At 47.0% G+C, this 19,283-nt stretch overlaps 1 protein-coding gene across 6 annotated transcripts in view; it reads right to left on the bottom strand.

Annotated features, from left to right (window-relative positions):
- Positions 1-16,321, bottom strand: part of LOC127581677 (tyrosine-protein kinase Fyn-like) — a 261,877-nt gene extending 245,556 nt beyond the window's left edge. For 2 of the 6 annotated variants that reach the window (XM_052036283.1, XM_052036289.1), the window contains exon 1: positions 15,353-16,320. The gene's annotated coding sequence lies outside the window, so the exon portion shown is untranslated. Of the gene's footprint in view, positions 1-4,041; positions 4,170-4,337; positions 4,470-15,352 lie in introns of all 6 variants that reach the window. The other 4 variants (XM_052036284.1, XM_052036286.1, XM_052036285.1 and 1 more) reach the window with 4 other exon arrangements.
- Between the last annotated feature and the right edge of the window lie 2,962 nt (positions 16,322-19,283).

Below are 19,283 nucleotides of genomic sequence, written 5' to 3'. Positions count from 1 at the left end.
TCCAAACCCACAGTAATCCATTGACTCTGAAGTGACACAACAAGGCACTAAGTTCAAGGAGGGATGGGCAGTCCTGATGCAGGGTTTCAACCTGAACGTCAACTATTTCTTCCCCCATCCCCCCCACAGATGCTGTTTAACCCGCTGAGTTCCTCCAGCAGCTTGTTTGTTGCTCCAGATTCCAGCATCTGCAGTCGCTTGTGTCTGCAACAAACATCAGCTATGCCAGCAACACTAACACTAACACTACAACAATTGGATCAACTGTCTCAAATTAAGGAGCAACCTTTATCCTCAGTTGCCAATTAGGACAAATGTAAAGAGAATGGAGTCATGTAGGCACTTGACAAAACTTCCCTGACACCATAACAGGACCAAGAATGGGGCAGACCTGATCAATGCCTACCCCTGTAAAAAACAGCGAATCAACTAACTAAGGATCACACAAGTTTGCAACCAACAACCACACAAATCAGCAGATACAATTTTCTACCCTCAACCTGAATGGAATCAGTTGACCACAAACTGACCTAAGTTAGTAAATGAAAAGGTGCAACTTTGCTCTTAACCCAGTCATTAGCATCACAGAGTCAGACAGCACAGAACCAGGCCCTTCGGCCTAACTGGTCTATGCCGACCAAGATTCCCATCTAAGCTAGTCCCATTTGGCCCATATCCCTCTAAACCTTTCCCATCCCTGTACCTGTCCAAGTGCCTTTTAAATGGTGTGAATGTACCTGCCTCAACCACTTTCTCTGGCACCTCGTTCCATATATTGACTACTCTATGGGCGAAAAAAAATTGCGCCTCAGGTTCCTATTAAACCTCCCCCCTCACCTTAAACATGTCCTCTACTTGATTTCCTAACCCTGAGAAAAAGACTGTGCGTATTCACCCTATCTATAGCCCTCATGGTTTTATACACCAATAATATCACCCCTCGTTTTCCTAAGCTCCAATGGATAAAGTCCAAAACTGCTCAAACTCTCTCCATAACTCAGTCCCGGAAACATCTACATTCTTTCCAGTTTAATGGCACCTTTCCTACAGCAGGGTGACCGACACTAAAGACAATATTCCAAATGCGGCCTCACCAATGTCTTGGAGAATTGCAACATAACATCCCAACTTTTCTTATCAATGCCCTGACTGATGAAGGCCAGCGTGCCAAACACCTTCTTCACCACCCTGTCTACTTGTGACATCGCTTTCAGGGAACCATGTACTTGTACTCCTAGGTCCCTCTGTTCTACAACACTCCCCAGGGCCCTACTGTGAAAGTTCACTGTGAAAGTCCTACCCTGGTTTGTCTTTCCAAAATGCAACACCTCGCACTTATCTGAAGTAAACTCCATTTGCCATTCCTCGGCCCACTTATTGAGATGATCAAGATCCCTCTGTAATTCCTGATAATCATCATCACTGTCATTGACAAGTTATTTTGTATGAAAGTTAAAGAAAACTGCAATCAATTCCCTTATAACCCTTACAGCTAATACAAATGACCATCACACTCACATATACTGTACAGTTGGACATGTTACAGTGACTTGATTGCCACATACAACTTACATCATTACCACTGCTGATGTTTATTCGGGACTCAACATACAGATATGAAAAACATTGCATGTTTTCTCAATCACTGATGTGTGGGAAAGAGAAATACCAGCTAGAACAGTGAACACATTGTTTCAGCACAAGGAATTCTTGCAGTGAAATTGTGCTCAGCACACGAAGCAGAAATCAATAGTTATGTGTGTTGCATTCAAAGTAAGGTTGGTGGTTTAGAACGTCTCAATCCAGACCCCCAATTTCCACACCTGATCTCCATGGAATTCTGCCATTGGTGGTAATGACGTGGTTTTAAGAATCACCATGTTCATAAGGAAAACAACAGATCAATTTTATACACCAGCTCAAGGGAGCAGAACTGTGCGGAAAAATCCCTGCTCTTCGGTTTTCAAAGTATAAAAGTGAAAACCAAACATATTGCCCAGTCATTTCAGTCCCTAGGTCAGAGCTGGTTTGTAACGGCATTACAATTCAAAATAAAACGTCCTCTTTGAAATGTGTTAGTAGATGCAATTTAAATGGTAATGACTACCCATTTTTCATTTGTCATTTGGCATTTGTCAACATCCCACCCAGCTCCAGAAAGCAGACAGTAATTGGAGAGTGCACTAACGTGATAGGAAGAGAATAAAATAGTTCTGCACAAATACAGCCATTATGCAGTGGAAGTGTTAAGGCCATCAGATCAGGACCGCTACCTGCTGCATTTGCAGAAATGAAGCATTAACACAAGATGAGAAACTGCAAGGAAAAACAACCCCAGTTATTAAATTCAGCTTTAATGCAAGTGAACATGACATGCAGTGTTGAATGAAACCCAAATTCTATTATAAATTATGTGGCTTTATTTTCTCGTTTAGTTAACAAGAGAACTGCAGCCTGAGTGAAGTCTGCATTATCACCAGCCTCAGGAATGGAAACCTGCAGGAATTTCACAAGAAAACACCAGGAATGCGAGGGCAATAGAAATCTTGGGAGGTTCTCTTCATGGGATCAAACATGCAGTGATATAACGACATACAACACAAGATTGAAGGCAGGTTTGAAGGGTGCGAGGAAGTCTTTCAGATGGGACATTAAATCAAAGCCCCACCTGCTCACTCAGACCATAAGATCATAACATACAGGAGCAGAACTAGGCCATTCAGCCCATCGAATCTGCTCCACCATTCAATCATGACTGATTTTTTTAAACCCCATTCTCCCGCCTTCTCCTTGTAACCCTTAACCCCCTCACCAATCAAGAACCTATCAATCTCTGCCTTAAATACACCCAATGACTCGGCCTCCACAGCCCCCTGTGGCAACAAATTCCAAAGATTCACTGCCCTCTGGCTGAAGAAATTCCTCCTCAGCTCAGTTCCAAAGGGACATCCCTTTATTCTGAGGCTGTGCCCTCGGATCCTAGACTCTCTTACTGATGGAAACATCCTCTCCATATCCACTCTACCAGGCCTTCTAGTGTCCCCCTCATCCTTCCAATCCTCCCTCTCTCAGGTGGACCTGGCACTACTTCAAAGAAAACTGGGGAGGTCATCCCAGTAGTAACACACACTAAACGCTGGAGGAACTCAGAGGACAGGCAGCATCTATGGATGGAGATAAACAGTTGACGTTTTGGATCGAGACCCTTCATCAGGACTGGAAAGGAAGAGGGCAGAAGCCAGAATGAGGAGGTCGGGGGGGGGGGGTGGGGGGAGGAGCACTCCAATAACTATTCCTCAGTCAAAGTTACAACTGCAGAATATCTGGTCATTATCACATTCCTGATTCCTAAATCATAGAATCATGGAGACGTACAGCATGGAACAGGCCCTTCAGACCACCAAGTCCACACCAACCACCTGCCATCCATTTATACTAATTTTACATTAATTCTATTTTGTTCTCCCCACATTCAATTCTCTCAGATTCTACCTCTCACCCACACACTAGTAGCAATTTACAGCAGCCAATTAACCTACCAACCTGCACGTCTTTGGAAAACCCAGAGGAAACGCACACAGTCACTGGGAGAACGTGCAAACTCCACACAAGTAGCACCCGAGGTCAGGATTGAACCCGGGACTCAGTCACTGTGGGTGACTCTACTAGCTACACCACTGTGACACCCAATAATTCAGAAGAATTCCATTGACTGTGCAGAGCTTCAGGGGGTCTTGAAAAGCACTGAATGAAAATCTCTCATCCTTTGAATGCTGAACATAGAACAAGTTGCCCAATCTCTCCCCCTCTCCACAAAGCCTGCACTACTGCTTACCAGGCAGTGCAGATTTACTACAATGTTTTTTTATAAATACCCGCATTTATAAACCACCTTCGTCCCCCTAAAACAAGGTACTTCACTGGAATAATCAGCCCAGAATATTTGGCCCCAAGCCATTTATAGGAGAGGAGACAAAAAGCCTGGCTAAATCACTAGGTTTTATGGAGTAACTATAGTTTGTGAAAAGCTGGCACTCTCACCTCCTGATATTTGGTTGGTCAACAGATGTTTTCAAGATGACAACAATAGATGTTTTTTTTGTGCATGGATGTCAAGGGGTTTGGACGGTGGGCGAGTGAAGTTTTACTGCAATCAACCATGATCTTCCCTGGTTACATGGAAACAACAATATTTAAGTCAGGCTGTTGCAATGGGACAGAGTAAAAGGTGACATTTCATTTTTTACACACAGTTATTTATCCAGGCTACTCCAACACCAGCTCAACTCTGCCATTGAGGTCAGGGGCAGCAGGTGCATAGGAGCACCACCACTTACCGTTCCCCTCCAAGTCACACACCACCTACTCAGAAATATACTGTCGGTCCTTCATTGCCGCTGGGTCTGAATCCTGGTACTCCTTCCCCGACAACACCGTGGGAGCAACTTCACCAGAACGACTGCAGTGTCCTAGGGTGAAAGAGTCACACAACATGGAAGCAGGCCATCCAGCCCCCCCCACCTCCACAATGGGCACTATCTGTATTACTCCCACCTTCCAGCACTTGGCCTGTAGCCCTCTATACCTGGGCACATTAAGTGCTTACCCAGACACTTCTTCAATGCGGTCAGTGACTCTGTTCTCACCACTCCTTCCTGCAGTTCATTCCAGGTACTCACCACTCTCTGGGTGAAGAAGGTCCCCCTCAGGTTTAGGGTAAAGGGATCAAATTTCTTCCCCCTTCACCTAAATCTAAGTTCTCTAGTTTTATCCCAAATGTGCAATATCTTCACTCTAATGAGGAATCACATACCGAGATTTGGCTCTCAGTGAACTAAGATCTGTCATAGCTCTGTCTCGTGGTCAACAGAGATCACTGGAACATAAACCTGGAGCCATCGGAGTGGTAAGTGAACCTCTTACCATTACAATTCCTGTCTATCAGGATGTGATTTGCAGACGATACCAAGATCGGTGGAGCTGTGAATAGTGCAGAAGACTTGTGACGGATACAGCGTGATATAAATCAGCTGCAGATGTGGGCAGAGAAATGGCAGATGGAGTTTAACCCGGATAGATGTGAGGTGTTGCATCTTGGTTGGGCTAATGTCAAGAGGCAGTCCACTCTTAAGGGCAAGACCCTAAACAGTGTTGAAGAGCAGAGAGAGTCCATGACTCATTAAAAGTGGCTAAGTGGCTACAAAGGTAGACAGGGTGGTTAAGAAGGCTTATGGAATGCTTGCATTTATTAATCGGGGTATTGAGTATAGGAGTCAAGAACTTATGCTGTATCTCTATAGAACTCTGGTTAGGCCGCATTTAGAGTATTGCATGCAGTTCTGGTCACCTCACTACAGGAAGGATGTCGAGGCTTTAGAGAGGGTGCAGAGGAGGTTTACTAGGATGCTGCCTGGGTTAGAGGGCATGTGCTATCAGGAGAGGTTGGACAAACTTGGGCTCTTTTCCCTGGAGCGGCAGGGGCTGAGGGGTGATCTGTTGGAAGTGTATAAAATTATGAGGGGCCTAGATAGGGTGGACAAGCAATATCTTTTTCCCATTATTGAGCGATCCAATACCAGAGGGCATGCATTTAAGGTGAGAGGGGTAGGTTCAGAACAGATGTGAGGGGTAGGTTTTTTACTGAGAGAGTGGTGGATGCCTGGAATGCGTTGCCTGATAGGGTGGTGGGGCAAATTCATTGGGGGCTTTTAAGAAGAACTTGGATGGGCACATGAATGAGAGGAAAATGGAGGGATATGGGCTTTCTGTAGGTAGGAGGGAATAGCTATGTTGGCACAACATTATGGGCCGAAGGGCCTGTTCTGTGCTTACTGTTCTATGTATGTTCTGATATGGGGAAAAGTTTCCTGCAGCCTACCCTTTCTGTACCCCTCATAACATTATATACCTCAGTCATGTCCCCCCTTTACCCCCTCTGCTGCAGGGAGAACAGACCCAGCCTCTCCAGTTTCTCTTCATAATTGAAACGCTCCACCCCCCAGTGACACGATGGTGAATCCCCTCTGCACCCTCTCCAGCACTGTCACCTTTTTCCTACACACAAAAAAACGCTGGAGGAACTCAGCTTCCGCAGCACTTCTTGTACATTGCTCCAGATCCCAGCATCTGTAGAGTTTCTCACATCACTTTTTTCCTATCGTGTGGTGACCAGAAGTGCAGACAGTACTCCAGTTGAGGCTTGACCAATGTTTTTATAAAAATGGGACCATCGCCTCTCTGCTCTTGTATTCAATGCCCTGACTAATGAAGGCCAGTATCCCATATACCTTCATGACCACTTATCTACCTTTGTTGCCACCTCTAAGGATCTTTGGACTTGTACATCAATGCCCCTCTGTTTCTCAATACTCCCAAGGACCCTACCATTTATGGTGTATGTCCTAGCCTCGGTGGGACTCCAGAATGCATCAGCTCACATTGATCAGGATTAAACTTCATCTGCTGCCCACTTCACCGACACATCACTATCACCCTGCAGCCTGACACTACCCTCCACACTGTCAACAACTCTGCCAATCTTTGTGATATCTGTGAACCTGCTGATCATGTCTCCTTCATCCATATCCAAATCTTTCATGTATATTACAAACAGCAAGGGTCCCAGCACCGATCCCTGTGGATACCACTAGTCACAGGCACCTGATCACACAAACAGCCCTCTACCATCACCCTCTGTCTCCTATTACCAAGCCAATTTTGGAGCCAATTTGCCAAGTTGCCCTGGATTGCACGAGCACTTAAATTTTGGACCAGTCTCTCATGTAGAACTTTACTGAAGGCCTTACTGAAGTCCATGTAAGTCACATCTACTGCAGTGCATCAATATACTTTGTTCCCTCCTCAAAAAATTCAATCAGATTGGTGAAACAAGACCTGCCCTCAACAAAGCCATGCTGGCTATCCCCGATTAGTCCCTGCCTTCCCAAGTGATCATTATTCTGTCCCTCAGAATTTTTTCCAATAGTGCCCAAACTACTTATGCTGGACTCACCAGTCAGTAATTACCAGACGTCACTGCTGCCCTCCTCAAAAAGGGGGACCATATTTGCCATCCTTCAGTCGTCTCACTTATACTTGAAGTGAGCACCCCTTCTGTGTCCAGTGAAGACGTACAAGTCTCAGCCAGAGCCACAGCAATCTCTTCCCTTGCCTCCCATAGCAGCCTGGGATAAATCTCATATGGGCCTGGGGATTTATCCACCTTTAAGCCCACTAAGGCATTAAATACCTCCTCTTTACTTATGGAGACTTGCACTAGAATTTCACCTTCCCCTTCACTGAGTTCCCCAACTACAGAGTCCACTTCCTTTGTTAATACTGATGAAAAGTATTAATTTAGGACCTCACCTACACCTTCTGGCTCCACGCACAGATTGCCCGTCGGCCCCAATGGGCCCCACTCTTTTCCTGGTTAATCTTTTGTCTTTGTTTTGTGATTCAAGGAGGCAGCTCATCACCAACCTCTGAAGGGCAACTAGAGACAAGCAGTGGAGACTGGCCTTGCCAATAATACACACATCCCTAAAATATTTTGCTGCCAAACTATAGAACAACCAGTAAACCAAATTAAATTCAGGATTGAAATTAAAAAACAACTTTCACAACCTTCACATTGATAATTCTTCAAAATAAGTCAGGTTTTATTGTGTCCATTACAGAATAAATGGGCAAGTACTGACGTAGAAATCCCTGGAGCTCGAGTTGGGGGAAAGTTACGTTTAACGTGCACAACCTGCAGAGGTTGTGAGGGCAGATATATTAGGGACATTTAAGAGACTCTTAGATAGACACATGAATGATAGAGAAATGGAGGGCTATGTGGGAAGGAAGGGTTAGATAGATACTAGAGCAGGATAAAATGTCGGCACAACATTGTGGGCCGAAGGGCCTGTACTGTGCTGTAATGTTCTATGTTCTATGTTCTAAAAATTAAGTTGAAAAGTGAAGATAATTACAAATCCATTCTAAAAATGAAGTTAGGTTCTGCAGGCTGTGTCAACTAAGGTTGATTATTCAAGTTCAACAGCATGGATGTTTCGCTAGAGTTTGAAAATATTGCGTGCGGGGGTAATTGAGAAGTTTAAGGTAGATTTATTTTTGTAAAATAAATGCATGAATCGTGTCAAAGTCAACCTCTTACACAAAGGCCATGAGTTTACAATGACGGAATTAAAACCCAAAGTGGGATGAGAATCAATCTCTCTGTGAGACTGCATGATTAACCCCCACATAACAGAAATACATAGCACTGAAAGGTGTTTTAACAAAACCAGGAACAATTTACTTAAATCCAATTTAGCTTAAGAAATGGCATGTCAGAAATACATTCACAGTCCAGCTTAAAATCTGTGTACACAGCTGGTGAGCTTGATATTCATGTACTGAGGATCCTGAATTTGTTTCAGCCAAACACCACAGAAATCCAAATCATGATTAAATTGCAGGGGAGACACAAGACATTGCAGAGGCTGGAATCTGGAGCAACAGTCTGCTGGAGGAAACTCAGTGGGTCGAGCAGCGTCTGTGGGAGGGGAAGGAACTATCAACAATCCCTGTCCTCCCACAGATGCTGCTCAACCTGCTGCATTCCTCCAGCAGATCGTGTGTTGCATTAAATTGCAGGGGTCCAGCATTCACAAAAAAATATAACCTTGCAGAACCTCTGGACAGCGTAAGGTGCTTCACAACCAGTATAAGCCACTGCTGTAATCCAGTATTTACAATGCTTACACAGCAATCCCCTAAAACCAGCAACGTAACAATCCTCTACTCTGGTGGTGCTGAGTGAAGGGTCAGGATATCAGCAATCACTGCTCTGCTCTATCTCAATGGTGCTGGGATCTTCTACTTGTACCCAGGAAGTTTTGAGTTAGCCGCTCATCTAATACCATGAATCACCTCCAACAGTACAGTACTATCCTCTGTCCTGCACTGAAACCTCAGTCTCAAGCCACTTTCGTGAGTCTTGAACCCAAAACCTTTAGGTTCCAAGACTCCCTTCCACCAAAGTCAATTCTACCAAAAAATACCCCAGAACTTAATAAAGTAGAATGATTCCAACATAGAAAAATTCATGTAGGGAATTGACTGCTCAGCACCTGAATGGTAATTCTGTATGATCACAGTTGATCCTCTATTTCAAGACCACACTGTGTCACTTTAATTCTCATGCCATTCCTTATCCGACCAACAATCTGCAGCCTCCTCCACTGCCATGTGAGACCTGACACAAACTGGAGGAACCACAGCCCTATCTTCCGTCTGGTTAGTTGACAATTTTCTGGAATGAACATTGAATTTTCCAACTTCAGGTGAACTGCTCTCCTGTTGTTTCTCATTATCCAGCTTATGTCCCTTTCTCATCTCACTTCTGTAAAAGGCCTCTGACTAGTCAGTACGTGTGCTCCTCATCACTTGATCCGTCACACCCAACCTCCAGATAGTATTTTGTCTCACACCTCATAGCTGTTTTGAGAACTGTAAGCCCTCGACTCTATTCCCAGCTCTGAGGAAGGGTCCTTGACCCAAAATGTTGACTGATTTCTCTTTCCACAGACGCTACCTGACTGGCCAAGTTCTTCCAATATTTCTGTTTCATTCCACATTCATGGTCTCTTCTCATACCCCCCCCCCCCCCCGATGCCTTTTAAAGTCAAAGTCAAAGTTGAGTTTATTGTCAGATGCACAAGTCTATGTGTGCACAGGTGCAATGAAAATCTTGCAGCAGCATCACAGGCACAGAGCATCAGATAAGCAGCATTCACAGGAAAAGGATAAATTAAACATAAATTATACACAATTTTTACAAGAAAAAACACAATTAGAACAAAAACAAAGTCCATTTTAGTGCAAAGTGATCAAAGTGGTCATAGTGTTGCTACACTGTAGTGATTAGGGTTGTGCCGGTTGGTTCAAGAACCGAATGGTTGAAGGGAAGTAGCTGTTCTTGAACCTGGTGGTGTGGGACTTCAGGCTTCTGTACCTCCTGCCCGATGGGAGCTGTGAGAAGATGGCACAGCCCGGACGGTGGGGATCTTTGATGATGGATGTTGCCTTCTTGAGGCAGCAACCTCCTGTAGATACTACCGATGGTGGTATTATCTACAGTTATATCTATAACAATGATTATATCTATTAATTCTTTGTTGTACTTCATCTGGGGCAAGTATATCTTTTCTGAGGTAAGACAACTAAAACTGTACACAGTACTCCAGGTCCTGTATAATTGTAGTGAGACATCCTTGCTCCTGTACTCAAAACCTTTGAATTTGCTTGCTTCTCAAGTGCTTGCTTTCAACGACTGGTGCCCCGAGGACACCCACATCCCACTGAACAACAATGTTTCCCAATCTACTTTCTGTTCCTCCTACCAAGATAGACGGCTTCACACTTACCCACATTGTATTGCAGCTGCCACCTATTTGTCCACTCACTCAGTGTCACAGAGTAAGACAGCAAGGAGAAGGCCCTTGTACCCAACTGGTCCATGCCGACCAGGGTGCCCACATAAGCTAGTCCCATTTGCCCACGTTTGGCCCATATGTGCAGGTCTAGGAAGGCCGGAAAGGTGCAGAAAATATTCACAAGGTTGTTACCGGTACTGAAGGGCTTGTGTTATAAGGATGGTCTGGAAAAGCTGGGGCTTTTATCCCTGGAGCACAGGAGGCTGAGGGGTGACCTTATAGAGGTATATAAAATCATGCGGGGCGGAGATAAGGTGAATGGTCACAGTCTTTTCCCCAGGGTAGGGGAGTCTAAAGCCGAAGGGCTTAGTTTTAAGGTGAGAGTGGAAAGATTTATAGGGGACCTGAGGGGCAAGTTTTTCACACAGAGGGTGCTGGGTATATGGAACGAGCTGCCAGAGGAAGTGGTAGAGGCGGGTACAATTACAATGCTTAAAAGATATTTTGGCAGGTACACGGACAGGAAAGGTTTAGAGGGATATGGGCCAAAGGCAGACAAATGTGACTAGCTCAGGAGGCAGACAGGAGACACAAGAGACAGCAGATGCTGGAATCTGGATCAACACACAAGATGCTGGAGGAATTCAGCAGGTCAGGCAGCATCTATGAAGGAAAATGGACAGTCAACGTTTTGAGTCGAGACTCTTCATCCGATGGTGGAGGTTCTCGACCTGAGACGTCGACTGTTGGTTTTCCTCCATAGATGCTGCCTGACCTGCTGAGTTCCTCCAGCATCTCCAGTGTAGCTCAGGAGGCACCTTGGTCGGCATGAACAAGTTGGGCTGAAGGGTCTGCTTCCATGCTATATAACCCTGTGGCTCCATGAAACCCATTGAAGTGTTAACTGTTCGTCTCTCCATGGATGCTGCCTGATGTGCTGAGTATTTTCCTGTTTTCCAGCTTCCAGTTGCCTGTGCTCAGAGCAACACCACCTGTCATGTGTGTTAGAAAGCAGAATCCCAAGCCTCACTGACAACGCACTCTGCCTCACTTCATCTCAGCCCTGAAGCTGTCAGTATCTTTAATACATTTCTGGTTTTTCACTATCTCACTTATGACAGGATGCACTGACATTTCCTGTAATTCACTGGAATCAAACAATACATCAGCCCAACTCCTACCCCTCCTCCTCTGCAATCACTGCCTGACCTGCAGGATTCCATCGCCTGTTTTCTGAAGACAGTGATGGCTCTCACTTCACACATGGGAAGTAAACAACAGAGTTCATATCTTCTGCTACTTGAGTAATATACCACACTGCCGGTGTACATTACCGGACAGAGAGCAGCAAAGTTAACCCTCTGACTCATTTCCCAAAGTCACTGAAGTGGATGATCTGTTCATTGTCCCTTTGCTTTTTGCCAGTTCACCAGATGCACTTCAGTGGTCACTCTGCCACAGGGAAAGCCACTGCAAAGATCCTCCTGAGCAAATTCCTCCCAGAATCTGCCCACGTTGAGGGACAACAAACACAATTTTCATCACATGACACGTGCAAGAGAAACACGGAGCCAGGTCTTTCTTGAACTCGCAAAATCCTGATGCTGTCAGGTTATGGAAAATTCTTCTCAAACCTGACCACCCTCAGGATTTCACCACTAAGCTTTGCCTGCTTCATGAAGACATTCAAGGCACTATCCCAACAAATGAATCTAGCACAGGCTCAAACCCAGTGCAGACAGGAGTCACGCAAAACTCTGGCTGCTGCACCTCACCTCCAACAAGCTTCCATCCGGAGTGGATAAGTGGAAAATTATCCAACTTCTGTTGCCTCCACTTCAGAAACGAGAAGCACAGCCACTGAATTGCTCTAGCTAGACAATGCCAGTATATGCATCCATTAGAAAACTAAGCTCCAAGTCATTGACGACTCATTCACCACAGTTTATGGGAGGATGAGCCTTACATTAAACATCTTGTAGATGCTCTATCACCTGTACCTGCTGCAGAACAATTAAGATTCTGAAAAACATGGATCACTTTCCCTACCTTGGGAGGCACGTCTTAATGAAGGTAGGCATCGATAATAATAGTCAGGACCAGTACAGTCTTGGCTATCTCTAAATATGGTGTCCAAAGCAAGACCTCAAATATGGTGGTATATAAAATGCTAAGAGCACAGGTAGGGTAGATAGTCAGATCCTTTTCCCAATGGAAGGGGCATCAAGGGGGGAAGGGTGGGGGGGGGGGAAGGCTTAAGGTGAGAGGAAGGAAGCCGGAGATGGTGGTGAAATGAGACACAAGCACTGCACGTCAGTGACATTCAGACAAGCAGCTGCAAAGACAAGTCATGGACGGATACAGAATTAATGCGGGTAAATGGGATAGGGTGGATGGGCACAAAGGTTTGTACGGACATGGTGGGCTGAATGGCCTGTTTCTGTGGTGTACGACTCTATCCATCTCAACCAGCTCTCGTGGGCAGGCCCCATCATACACAGGCCCGAGCCTGATCCCGAAACAGATCCTCCACCCTAAGCTCCATCACTCCAAAAGATTTCCAGAAGGTTAAGGAATACACTTCAAGAACATTCTCAAAGTCCCTTTGAAAAAAGTAACAACATATCTTCTACCTATAGCAACACAAGAGGCCATGCAGCCCATCAGGACCATGCCAGCCCCATTCCCCCTCATTCCTTCCAACCCAACAACTTATTGGTATTGGTATTGGTTTATTATTGTCACTTGTACCGAGGTACAGTGAAAAGCTTGTCTTGCGTACCAATCGTACAGGTCAATTCATTACACAGTGCAGTTACATTGAGTTAGTACAGAGTGCATTGATGTAGTACAGGGTAAAAACAATAACAGTACAGAGTAAAGTGTCACAGCTACAGAGAGAGTGCAGTGCAATAAGGTGCAAGGTCACAGCAAGGTAGATTGTGAGGTTATAGTCCACTCTAACACGTGTCCGTCAACTCCCCTTTAACTCTTTGCTGCTAATCAGGGCTAAGAGGTAAATGACAGTAGCCAGCCAGCACATGTTTGGAATATGGAGGCACCCTCCACGGTCACAGGGGGAACATGCAAACTCCACACAGGCAGCAGCCGGATCCCTGGAGTTTCAAAGCGACAGCACTAACTGCTGCACAGCCACAGAAACAACTCAGGGGAGACCCTGGCCCAGGGTCACACAAGGGTAGTTTAAGAAAGCTTATGGGATGTTAGTTTTCATAAGTCGAGATCGAGTTTAAGAGCCACAAGGTAATGATGCAGCTCTACAAATTCTGGTTAGACCACACTTAGACTACCGTGTCCCGTTCTGGTCGCTTCATTATAGGAAGGATGTGGAAGCGTTGGAAAGGGTACAGAGGAGATTTACCAGGATGCTGCCTGGTTTGGAGAGTATGCATTATGAGGAGAGACTAAGGGAGCCAGGGCTTTACTCTTTGGAAAGGAGGATGAGAGGAGACATGATAGAGGTGTACAAAATATTAAGAGGAATAGATAGAGTGGACAGCCAGTGCCTCTTTCCCAGGGCACCAATGCTCAATACAAGAGGGCATGGCTTTAAAGTAATGGGTGGGAAGTTCAAGGGAGATATCAGAGGGAGGTTTTTACCCAGAGAGCGGTTGGAGCATGGAATGTGCTGCCTGGGGTGGTGGTGGAGGCAGGTACTTTGGTCAAATTCAAGAGATTACTAGATAGGCATATGGAGGAATTTAAAATAGAGGGATATGTGGGAGGAAGGGGTTAGATAGTCTTAGGCGAGGTTTAAATGTGGGCACAACATTGTGGGCCGAAGGGCCTGTATTGTGCTGTACTGTTCTCTGTTCTATAAAACTGGGAAGGAGCATCCGGGAAGGCAATGAGAACATCAAATCTCCACACCAGGAACATGCCGAGGGCAAGGATAAACAGAAGGGGGGTAGACCAACTCCCAGCTACCCGTCCCATCCACCCCCCGCCCACCTGTGGAGGTGTCTACAGGTCATCATTCACCTCAGAACCCGCAGAACTGGAACGGAAGCAAGACTGACATCCCACTGGGCGGCGCAGCGCTGCTTCCTCACCGCTCCAGAGGCCCGGGTTCGATCCCGACCTCGGACGCTGTCGATGTGGAGTTTGCAGGTTCTCCCGGTGACCGGGTGGGTTTCCTGCACGGTCCCGGGTGATTTAATTGGCTGCTGTAAGTTACCCCGAGAGTGGGCGGCGGGGAGGAGAGGCGGTGACAGTGGGATAGTCTGGATGGGGCCAACGTCCTGCTTTTACGGAAAGGGAAGCTGTTTGTGGGGTCTTGCGGTGCGCAGCCCGGTGTATGAAGCTGGGGTTCGGGACCTGCAGTCGCTGCCGCACAAACTCCGCAATCAATGCGATCCGCGGCGTGAAAGCGGAAACTCACGATGCGGTGGAGCTCCCGGCGCAGACCCCGCCATACGGAAACCGGGCGGCGGGTCACCCGCCCCCGGGCACAGCGGCGGACGGTGCGGGACGGCTGTGCGGTGACCGAACTCACCGCTGCCTCCGTTTAGCGGGCTAACTTTGCGGGTTCTGGTTTTAAATCACCCGCTGGTACAGGCAGCGTGGAGGTGGGAACCCACCCCGTCCCCCCGCCGCCCGGACCGGGCGCCCACCCCATCCCCCCCGGACCGGGCGCCCACCCCATCCCCCCGCCGCCCGGACCGGACGACCACCCTGTCCCCCCGCCCCCCGGACCGGACGCCCACCCTGTCCCCCCGCCGCCCGGACCGGACGCCCCCCCCGGCCCCCCCGGGCACCGAACCCGTCCCCCCGCCGCCCGGACCGGGGACCGAACCCGTCCCGCCACCCGGCGGGGATCAGGCCGGCTCCCACCGCCTCGGCCTGCCCTGCGCACCCAAACCCGGCTCGGCTCCCACCCCGGACCCGGCTCCCGGCCCCTCGCTTACCTGCGGGCGGTCGGGCGGCGTCTCCCGGTGAGGGGGAGAAGCGGACGGGCGGCGCCGGCAGCTCCCGGGCACCGACCGGCGGCTGGATTCACAGCGGCGGCTGCCCGCACTCAGCCGCAGCCCGGAGCCTCACGCACCGCCTCTCCGGAGCGAAACAGAAATCATCCCGGGACCAGGACTTCCACCCACGCTGCAGCGAAGGGTCCCCCGCGGGTGTCTCTCAGCCCGGCGCCCGGCCGAGCCGCTGCAGAGCCTAAATCCGCCCGACTCTCCACCGACAACTGGCGAGGGCAGCCCGCTCAGGGCATTGCAAGGGGAGCGCCGGTGTAACGGGGACACAGCGATAGGGTGCAAACTTCCACTAGCGTCAGTGAACCACACGGGTGGTGACCGTCGGCAAACACACGGGCGGGGGAAATATAAACAACACAGGAAATGATAAGAGAGACCACAGCAGAAGTTGGAGCTGATCACGGCACAAGGCTTCCAGCTTTCTGTTTCTGATCGTGAGGTGCTGATGATGAGGGTCCCACCCGGGTGGGGAGAGACTCCCGCCACTAAATGTCCTCACTCGCCATTCCCAGTCATTCACTCAGTTGCTCAGGTCTGACACCTCAGGAATTCAGCCCAACGGAATCAGGGAGCTCACAGTCCAGGTGAAGGCTCTGGACCCGAAACGTCGACTGTCCATTTTCCTCCATAGATGCTGCCTGAGATGTTGGTCCAGATTCCAACATCTGCAACTTCTGGTGTCTCCATAATCAAGGACCCCTCCATTTCCCATCGGGCATAAGATACAAAAGCTTGAGAGCAGGTACCACCAGGCTCAAGGACAGCTTCTGTCCACTGTTAAGAGACTCTTAAATGGATCTCTGGCGATGAACTCTTCATTTCCCAATCGATCTTGTCGTGGCCCTTGCACCTTATTGTCTACCTGCACTGCACTTTCTCCGTAACTGTAACACTTTATTCTGCATTCTGTTTTCTTTTACTACCTCATTGTACCCATGTATGGCATGATCTGTCTGGGCAGCACACAAACAAAAGATTTTCACTGTAGTTTGGTACATGTGACAATAATAAACCAATACCAAACTGGTCACAACCTTGTGATTGGGTACCATCAGCTCTCAGCTGTCTTACCTACACCAGAACCTCTGCTCCTGATTGGCTCCTCTGTGACCTTTCCTATCTAGGTCCATCTACAGTACCACCATTAAACTGAGAATAAATAGGGAATAAGGAAATGGCAAGTGCCATTAGACAAATATTTTGCAGACACCGGAGACTGTAGATGCTGGAATCTGGAGCAACACATAATCTGCTGGAGGAACTCAGCGGGTCGAGCAGCGTCTGTGGGGGGAGCTGGACTCGATGTTTCAGGTCAAGACCCTGCATCTGGATGTTCTGCATTTGTCTTCACAGTGGAAAATGCCAAGGGTGGTTCAGTGGTACAGCAGTCATTTCTACTGCCTCACAGTTCCAGTGATCTTGGTTCAGTCCTGACCCTGTGTGTCTGGATTCTGCAAATTCACCCTATGACTGTGTGGATTTGTTTACTCCTGGTGCTGCAGCTCTCTCCAACATCCCAAAGTTGTGCTGGTAGGTTAATTGGCTGCTGTAAATTACCATTTATTGTTCATTAATCAAAGGAACATTGATGGGCATGTGTGAGAGACAATAAGTTGGAAGGAGACACAGGAGACAGCAGATGCTGGAACCTGGAGCAACAATCTGCTGGAGGAACTCAGCAGGTCAGGCAGCATCTGTGGAGGAAAATGGACAGTCAACGTTTCCGGTCAAGACCCTTCATCTGGACTGACTCAGTGGGAAGGGTTCAGGAGTGGCGAATGGGATGGATGGGATTGCTCTGCTGGAGCCATGGACTCAGTGGGTGAATGGCCTTGTCCTGTGTTGTAATAAGTCGGGCAAAGATAAAAGAGGCATCACGTGTCTGGGAGCTGGGTGAGCATGTCAAGCAACAGAGCATCTCCTTAACCAGATGACTTAGAGCAGGCAAATTCAATGTTAAATCAAGTAAATAAAATCAACAAGGGAGAGGAAGTTTGAATTGGGAGGTGGGAGTAAAACACAGAAAGGAGCTATTAATGTAAATGTTTTAAAAATCCTTATCAATTATTTGCTGAAGAGATGAGACTTCATACTCACAATATCTCTCAGATCCAAAGATGAAATTAAGCAATCATTAAGTATTCTGAATAATACTGAACAAAAAGGGTCATTCAGCTCATCAAGTTTGGGCTGGGATACTTAGGACTGAAATAACAAGACTTCACCTTTCTTAGGCAAATTTAAATCAGTTCTGCCGCTAAAGCACGATTCAAAACATTTCTCAGGAGGGCAGGCAGCAAGATATTGACTTCGGAGATAAGAGTGGAGCATCTTATAATGTATTCTGCATTTTACTAAGGAACTACCACTCACCTCAAGGTGTTTGGTGTGTGTAAATAACTGAGCACTATTAACCTTGCCATAAGGAGGTGTGAATTAGGAACAGAAGAGGCCATTGGACCCTCCCAAGCCTCAAGCTCCATTCACTAAGTCCACAGATGTTCCTGTGCTCAAACAACTCTGGGTACCTCTTGATCTTATGTCCAAAAATTTATGGATGGTCTTGAACATTCATAATGACTGAACATCCTCAGCCCTTGGGTAGAGAATGATAATGGTTTATCCCTGATGAAATATGGAATAGACTGGGGTTGTCTTCTTTGGAGGAGGCTGAGGGGAGATTTATTTGAGGTGTAAAATGTTATGAGGAGCTAGGATATAGTGAATAAGAAGGACTGATTACCTTTAGCAGAGACTTAAAGTAATTATTAGAAGGATTAGAGGGGAGATGAGGGTGATTGAGGTCTGGAACACACTGTCTGTAGGGATTGGAGGTGGGTGGAGAGGAAAGCAGAACCCCTCAGCACATTTAAACTGAACTGTATGTGTGCTTGGAAAGCTGTGAGCTCGAGGACTAGAGGAAACCTCCTGAATACAGAACGTGGAGAGGATGTTTCCATCAGTGGGAGAGTCCAGGATCCAAAGGCACAGCCTCAGAATAAAGGGACGTCCCTTTAAAACTGAGGAGGAGGAATTTCTTCAGCCAGAGGATGGTGAATCTGTGGAATTTGTTACCACAGGGGGCTGTGGAGGCCAAGTCATTGGGTGTATTTTAGGCAGAGATTAATAGGTGAGTGGTCAAGGGTTACAGGAAGAAGGCAGGAGAATGGGGTTGAAAAAAAATCAGCCATGATTGAATGGTGGAGCAGACTCAATGGGCCGAATGGCCTAATTCTGCTCCTATATCTTATGGTCTTATAGGAAGGTGGGTTCAGGCTGGGCCTCAATAACCTCCCTCTGTGTTGTGACTTACAAATGATTCCCCACACAAATAAAGTTCTCCTTATCCCGAGCCTGGGCTGCCTTCTTGCAGGATGATCAGCCAAGAGAAACAGTTTCTTGGCAACTACCCTGTCAGTCCCTCTCAGACTCTAGAATTTGCATTTTCAGTCAACCCAATGGTTACAGAAGGGCCATGCAGTGTATTGGCCAACCTACCACTGGCTTCTGTTAAGTTCAGCAAAGAAATGTGTGCAGCCTTAAAAGAAAATCGGTGTTGAATAGTCTTCATGATCTCTCCAAGCACTCTTCTCCAGATGCAGAAGCAACAAAAGTATGGAAATGTGCACTAAACACAGCACTTAACGTATGTCTGGAGAAACACCTCCTTAATCTATTTTAGCTTTGCAGGTGCCAATAAATGTAACTCTAAAGCTTAGGTCAAAAACGATCAAGGCTCTAATTGCACAATCTTGTATATAATAAAGACAGCCTCCTTCTTGTGCATTGAAATTCAGCAAGGTTAAACAGTTCTCTGGAAAGTGAGAAACTTGGCCATTTGTTCAGCCACAAATTGTGA

Source organism: Pristis pectinata, chromosome 22 (genome assembly GCF_009764475.1).
Source record: "Pristis pectinata isolate sPriPec2 chromosome 22, sPriPec2.1.pri, whole genome shotgun sequence".
Taxonomy (NCBI): domain Eukaryota; kingdom Metazoa; phylum Chordata; class Chondrichthyes; order Rhinopristiformes; family Pristidae; genus Pristis; species Pristis pectinata.
The sequence above is the reverse complement of the archived record's forward strand: the minus strand, read 5'-3'. Positions and strand labels throughout refer to the sequence as shown.